General features: G+C 44.6%; 1 protein-coding gene across 1 annotated transcript in view; it reads right to left on the reverse strand.

Moving 5' to 3' along the window:
• RHOBTB3 (Rho related BTB domain containing 3) overlaps window positions 1-3,108 on the reverse strand; it is a 137,033-nt gene extending 133,925 nt beyond the window's left edge. Inside the window, exon 1 of the mRNA XM_044275995.1 lies at window positions 2,929-3,108. The gene's annotated coding sequence lies outside the window, so the exon portion shown is untranslated. The remainder of the gene's footprint in view (window positions 1-2,928) is intronic.
• Between the last annotated feature and the right edge of the window lie 4,970 nt (window positions 3,109-8,078).

Here is an 8,078-nt window from a genome sequence, read left to right on the forward strand (position 1 = left end):
CAGAGTCAGAGAGAAACAGAGACATAGAAGAGTTGAGTTTGCCTGCCAGTTTAATGCTAAAGCCTGCTGGAACCAAGACAAAGCCTGAAACTGTTTGAAGAAACGTTTATTCAAAGTAAAGCTGCCATTGAACTTCGTCTCAAGGTCTGGGCTCAAGTACCGTGACACACATAAAGAGACATTTTAGGCCGCAACATACCTACTTGGGATTTCCTACACCTGGGTCGTCACATAGAGGGCCCTGGGGGGAGGTGACCGTTGCACATGCAATTACAAAAAGTATTCAGATCCAGGTGCTGGTTTGAAAACTGTAGAATATATTTTGCGACATAATCCCTTTAAAATAAAAAAAACAAAAACATGATATAATCACCCGTTTCTCCAACGCCAGTGACATGCCTAGAAATAGCACATGACTGCTGAGGACAATGATTGACAGAGTGAGTATATAGTGTTTTTTATTTTAAAGGGATTCTGTCACCTCGTTTTAGCCTATAGAGCTGTGGACATGCACGGTTAGATCGCCGCTAGCATGTCCGCTATATACCTGTCCCATTGCGCTGTGTTCTTTTATTGTGTTTAAAAAATGATTTTATAGATATATAAATCAGCCTGGTAAGGAGCCCAATGGGCTGTACTAACCTTATTGGAGCCCAACCATGCCTCCTGTTAAGGAGCCCAGCACCGCCTGTGTCCTCCGAATCTCCTCCTTGCTCACAGTTAGAATGCTGTAATCTCTCGCATGCGCAGAGATTGCGACGATTTAACTTTGTGAGCAAGAAGGAGATTCGGAGGACGCCGGCGGTGCTGGGCTCCTTAACAGGAGGCGTGGTTGGGCTCCAAGAAGGTTAGTACAGCCCCTTGGGCTCCTTACCAGGCTCATTTACATATTTATACAATCATTTTTTAAACACAATAAAAGCACACAATGGGACAGGTATATTGCGGATATGCTAGCGGCGATCTAGCCGTGCATGTCCGCAGCTATATAGGCTAAAACGAGGTGACAGAATCCATTTAAGCAATTGTCGGGGCTGTCCAAAATATTTAATTATCTTGAACAAAACCCTTTAAGTCTACTTTCACACTTGAGTTTAACTTTTCCGGTATTGACATCCGTCATAGAATCTCAACACCGAAGAAAAACACATCCGTTTTGTACCCATCATTGTCAATAGGGACAAAACGTAACTGAACAGAACGGAATGCTCCAAAATGCATCCGTCCCGTTTGGTTGCGTTCCCATACTGGACAGAAAACCGCTGCAAGCTGCGGCTTTCTGTCCGGCATGGGATGTGGAGAAAAACGGATCCGGCATGACGCACAATAGAAAACGGATCTGGCACCCATTGACTTTCAGTGGTGTTCATGCCGGATCCATCATTGCTATTTTAAAGATATTTCAACCGGATCCGTTCATAACGGCTGCAGATGGTTGTATTATCAGAAACAGATCAGGCAAAAACACAGGTGTGAAAGTAGCCTAAACAAATGGAATCCGTGAAAAAAATGTATCTGTTGAGACAGCTGAACTGTGCCCAAATGTCTCCTGTAAGACTAAACAAGGTGTGTTTCATTTATTGTTAGAGCTGTATTTAAAAAAAGACCTTTCAGCAACCCTGACATGCCTATTTTAGTAAATAATGGTATTACTAGTTGGATCTGACACTGTCTTAATACATTTCTAGTAGGAGTATCAGAGGATTTCTTAGAAAATATGCTCTAGAACTGGCATATTAAAGGGGTGCAATTATTTACCAAAACAGGATAGATCGTCAGTTTCAGATCCGACTCTTGGCATCGCTCTGATCAGTTGTTTGAAGTGGCTGCGGCGCTAGTGAGAAAGCTTTGTCCTTTTCAATGCTTACCTGCACGTTGTCTACATTGTAGTGGTGGTGCAGTGTCACTACAACTGCTCGTCCCATTCAAGAGAATGCTGTGATTACACTGCACCAACACTACAATGTAGACACCATGGACGTAAACATCGAAGATACCGCAGTTTCGCACTAGCGCTGTAGCCCCTTTAAACGGCCGATCAGCGGGAGTGCGAGAGTCCACTAATCTGAAATTGATGCCCTAGCTTGAGAATTAGTCATCAATATCACAAAATCAGAAGATCCCTTTTAAGATCTTTTTTTTAAATGCGTACTATTCATTTCCATTGATATTTATGGCGGTGTCGGATCTGTCACATAGCGGACCATAGTGGCACCTGATGGACCCTATTAACCACAATGCATCAATCATATTTCCATCATGGGGTATGTCATACTGCTCTACTTTGCCCAGAAATTTTGTCAGCATCTGCAACGGAAGTCATAAAAGATGTGAACCACACCCGTACTTATTTTACGTGCAGACATATTAAACAATTATGCGACAATCCTTTCACTAAAACGTGTGTCTTTGCTGCAAAATAGGACGCTGCTATTCCTTATAATGGGATCTTCTTCCTGGGATCATCATGTACGTACAGTAATCACTGTGATCTCGATCTTTCCATAAACCACTCAATCAGAAGATAGAAGTGATTGCTTTATTTTTCTCCAAGTCCATTTGCCAGTTATGACATTTGGCTACAACCGGTCACGTTGGCTATAATCACAATGAGTAATCGCACATTAAAAAGTTTTACTAGCCGTCTACCTGACTAAATGTAGCACAATTATATACAAACTATCTAAAGGGTATAGCCATAAAAGATAACCGAAGCGCAGAATTACAAAACTCCGACTGAGATTCATCACATTAAACCCTTTGCAAATTGAGAGGTCCCTCTAAGAGACAACAGCCCCTCCCCAGACCATATTGTTACAATACATAGCACAGAGCTAGCATTTCTCCCAGCACAATCCCCTTTGTATTGGAGAGAATGCCAAACAGCAGAAGTAACCCCCAAATGCAGATGTGTCAGTGATCACCTACATTGCTGTAGATCAGCTGCAGCTTGTCACATCACTCAGTGGGAACAACCAGCAGGCTGTCATGTATGGAGAGGCGGGCAGAGGTCAGGAGTGGGTTAATGTTCAGCTTGCTGTGTGCACCAGCCCAGGATGCAGCCATGCAGTGCCTATGAGCTCAGCACTGACTCATTTCCAGGATGCACTGGAGTCCAGGGCATGAATGCCTGTAAACAATACTGTAGGCGGGAGCAACGCCAAGCCCCACACAGTCAGCTGATATTCTGTTCACTCAAGGAAAAAGCAGCCAAACATTCCCTTTTTAGATGCAGATCTGGGTTTTTGCAGCCATAGAGATTGCCCCCTGATCACTAGGAATATTTCCATGGTGCCACTGTGGTATATACGCTGCTTGCTTATATGTTACAAGCCTTTGACACAGTTGCAGAACTTCTTTTTCAGTGCATTTAGAAAGACCTACATAACCCTACCTCCCTAGTGTCATTTTTTTGGAGGGACAGTAGCTACTTTTTTTTTACAGCAAAGTAAAAAGTTGTTCCTGCACTTAAAGGGGTTCTACAGTTTGTTTAAACTGATGATCTATACTCTGGATATATCATCAGCATCTGATCGGCGGGGGTCCGACACCCGGGACCCCTGCCTATCAGCTGTTTGAGAAGGCAGCGACGCTCCAGGAGCGCCGCGGCCTTCTCACTGTTTACCACTGGCCCAGCGACGTCACGACTTGCATCAACTAGCCTGGGCGGGGCTAAGCTCCATTCAAGTGAACAGAGCTTAGCCCCGCTCAGGCCAGTTGATACTAGTAGTGACCAGTGATGGCCAGTTCGCAGTGTTCGCCAGCGAACACATGCAGGCTGCCATCTTGACTCACAAGTCCGGCAATGCACAGGTAAGCCCTTACCTGTTCCTGTGCCGGGAGCCGGTCTGAAACAAATGCGGTCATCGGGAGCAGGCAGTTCCGAGAACAGCCGCCAGGGGCCCTCATCGGGCTGTTCCCGGAACTGCCTGCTCCCGGTGACCGCATTTGATTTCAGACCGGCTCGCGGAACAGGCACAGGTAAGGGCTTACCTGTGCATCGCCGGACTTGTGAGTCAAGATGGCAGCCTGCATGTGTTCGCTAGCGAACACTGCGAACTGGCCATCACTGGTCATGATGTCACTGGGCCAGCGGTAAACAGTGAGAAGGCAGAGGCACTGCTATAGCGCCGCTGCCTTCTCAAACAGCTGATCGGCGGGGGTTCCGGGTGTCGGACCCCCGCTGATCAGATGCTGATGATCTATACAGAGGATAGATCATCAGTTTAAACAAACTGCAGAACCCCTTTAAATTAAAGGACATCTGTCAGCAGTTTTGAACCTATGAAACTGGCTGACCTGTTACATGTGCACTTGGCAGCTGAAGACATCTGTGTTGGTCCCATGTTCATATGTGTCCACATTGCTGAGAAAAATGAAATGTTAATATATGCAATTGAGCCTCTAGGAGCAACGGGGGCGTTGGCATTACTCCTAGAGGCTCAGCTCTCTCTGCAACTGCAGCACCCTCTGGAATTTAATTGACAGGTCCAGGCAGTGAAATTGGAATGATGCCTGGAACTGTCAAAGTGCAGAGGGCCCAGCAGTTACAGAGAAAATGGAGCCTCTAGGTGTAACAGCAACGTCCCAGTTGCTCCTAGATGCTAATTTGCATTTATGAAAACATCCTTTTTCTCAGCAATGCGGGCACATAGGAACATGGGACCAACACAGATGCCTTCAGCTGCCAAGTGCACATGTAACAGGTCAGCCAGTTTCACAGGTACAAATCTGCTGACAGATGCCCTTTAACCGCCTCCGGACTGCCTAACGCAGAAGTGCGGTCCGGAGGCGGCGGCCCTGCGCAGAGTCACGCATATATGCGTCATCTCGCGAGGGCCGGGATTTCCTGTGAACGCGCGCACACAGGCGCGCACGCTCACAGGAACGGAAGGTAAGCGAGTGGATCTCCAGCCTGCCAGCGGCGATCGCTCGCTGGCAGGCTGGAGATCTGATTTTTTTTAACCCTAACTTAATATACCTGCTACCTGGTCCTCTGGTGGTCCCTTTTGTTAGGATCGACCACCAGAGGACACAGGCAGCTCAGTACAGTCGCACCAAACACCACACTACACTACACTACACCCCCCCCATCACTTATTAACCCCTTATAAACCCCTGATCACCCATGATCACCCCATATAAACTCCCTGATCACCCCCCTGTCATTGATCACCCCCCTGTCAGACTCCGTTCAGACGTCGGTATGATTTTTACGGATCCACGGATACATGGATCGGATCCGCAAAACACATGCGGACGTCTGAATGGAGCCTTACAGGGGGGTGATCAATGACAGGCGGGTGATCACCCCATATAGACTCCCTGATCACCTCCGCCATTGATCACCCCCCTGTCATTGATCACCCCCCTGTAAGGCTCCATTCAGACGTCCGCATGTGTTTTGCGGATCCGATCCATGTATCCATGGATCCGTAAAAATCATACGGACGTCTGAATGGAGCCTTACAGGGGGGTGATCAATGACAGGGGGGTGATCACCCATATACACTCCCTGATCACCCCCCTGTCATTGATCACCCCCCTGTAAGGCTCCATTCAGACGTCCGCATGTGTTTTGCGGATCCGATCCATGGATCCGTAAAAATCATACGGACGTCTGAATGGAGCCTTACCAGGGGGGTGATCAATGACAGGGGGGTGATCAGGGAGTCTATATGGGTGATCACCCCCCTGTCAGGCTCCATTCAGACATATTTTTGGCCCAAGTTAGCGGAAATTTTTTGTTTGTTTTTGTTTTTTCTTACTAAGTCTCATATTCCACTAACTTGTGTCAAAAAATAAAATCTCCCATGAACTCAGCATACCCCTCATGGAATCCAAATGCGTAAAATTTTTTAGACATTTATATTCCAGACTTCTTCTCACGCTTTAGGGCCCCTAAAAAGCCAGGGCAGTATAAATACCCCACATGTGACCCCATTTCGGAAAGAAGACACCCCAAGGTATTCCGTGAGGGGCATATTGAGTCCATGAAAGATTGAAATTTTTGTCCTAAGTTAGCGGAAAGTGAGACTTTGTGAGAAAAAAAAATAAAAATAAATCAATTTCTGCTAACTTATGCAAAAAAATAAAAAATTTCTATGAACTCGCCAGGCCCCTCATTGAATACCTTGGGGTGTCTTCTTTCCAAAGTGGGGTCACATGTGGGGTATTTATACTGCCCTGGCTTTTTAGGGGCCCGAAAGTGTGAGAAGAAGTCTGGGATCCAAATGTCTAAAAATGCCCTCCTAAAAGGAATTTTGGCACCTTTGCGCATCTAGGCTGCAAAAAAGTGTCACACATCTGGTATCGCCGTACTCAGGAGAAGTTGGGCAATGTGTTTTGGGGTGTCATTTTACATATACCCATGCTGGGTGAGAGAAATATCTTGGTCAAATGCCAACTTTGTATAAAAAAATTGGAAAAGTTGTCTTTTGCCAAGATATTTCTCTCACCCAGCATGGGTATATGTAAAATGACACCCCAAAACACATTCCCCAACTTCTCCTGAGTACGGCGATACCAGATGTGTCACACTTTTTTGCAGCCTAGGTGGGCAAAGGGGCACATATTCCAAAGTGCACCTTTCGGATTTCACCGGTCATTTTTTACACATTTTGATTGCAAAGTTCTTCTCACACATTTGGGCCCCTAAATTGCCAGGGCAGTATAACTACCCCACAAGTGACCCCATTTTGGAAAGAAGACACCCCAAGGTATTCCGTGAGGGGCATGGCGAGTTCCTAGAATTTTTTATTTTTTGTCGCAAGTTAGTGGAATATGAGACTTTGTAAGAAAAAAATAAAAATAAAAAATCATCATCATCTTCCGCTAACTTGTGACAAAAAATAAAAAGTTCTATGAACTCACTATGCCCATCAGCAAATACCTTAGGGTGTCTACTTTCCGAAATGGGGTCATTTGTGGGGTTTTTCTACTGTTTGGGCATTGTAGAACCTCAGGAAACATGACAGGTGCTCAGAAAGTCAGAGCTGCTTCAAAAAGCGGAAATTCACATTTTTGTACCATAGTTTGTAAACGCTATAACTTTTACTCAAACCATTTTTTTTTTTTGCCCAAACATTTTTTTTTTATCAAAGACATGTAGAACTATAAATTTAGCAAAAAATTTATATATGGATGTCGTTTTTTTTGCAAAATTTTACAGCTGAAAGTGAAAAATGTCATTTTTTTGCAAAAAAATAGTTACATTTCGATTAATAACAAAAAAAGTAAAAATGTCAGCAGCAATAAAATACCACCCAATGAAAGCTCTATTAGTGAAAAGAAAAGGAGGTAAAATTCATTTGGGTGGTAAGTTGCATGACCGAGCGATAAACGGTGAAAGTAGTGTAGTGCAGAAGTGTAAAAAGTGCTCTGGTCATGAAGGGGGTTTCAGCTAGCGGGGCTAAAGTGGTTAAAGCATGAATATTTTATTTCATATCCTTTATAAACCTGATGGGCATTCATAGAAGATGCATATGTATTTCTAGCAAAGCATTTTCGGGGAGATTTATCAAGACCCGCGCTTTCTGTGCCGATTTGGATATTCCCTGTGCTGCGGGAAGATGCGCCTAATTTATGATGAAGCGCAGGTCTCATCATAAATTAGGCGCATCCTCCGGCAGTCCGAGCGCCTAAACAAAAATCCATGGAAGCTCTGAGTCGCCGTCGATTTCTGGCTTCATTTGCGCAAGAAAACTGGTGTCAATGAAGACAGATTTGTCATTGCGGCTGGCCACTGCCCCACCCCCAATCACTTTTGGAAAAGGGGCTACAGCGGCATAAAAAACAAACTGGGACTATTTTTTCCAAAACTTGCATTTAAAAAGTCACAAACACGCAGTTTGCTACTTTTAACGCCAATTTTTTTTTTTTACACAATTTGAATGATAAATCTCTCCCATTGTTCTTTGTCATCGCTTCAGTTCCCCCATTACTGAATATTTCATTTTAAAACCAAATAACTTCCTCCTACACGGTAGAATGCCATCAGTCAGCAACTGGAATATACTCCCATATTTCATTATGAGATGAAAAAATAATTGCAAATGCAAAGTGACAAAATAATAACT

This window comes from Bufo gargarizans, chromosome 1, assembly GCF_014858855.1.
Source record: "Bufo gargarizans isolate SCDJY-AF-19 chromosome 1, ASM1485885v1, whole genome shotgun sequence".
NCBI lineage: Eukaryota > Metazoa > Chordata > Amphibia > Anura > Bufonidae > Bufo > Bufo gargarizans.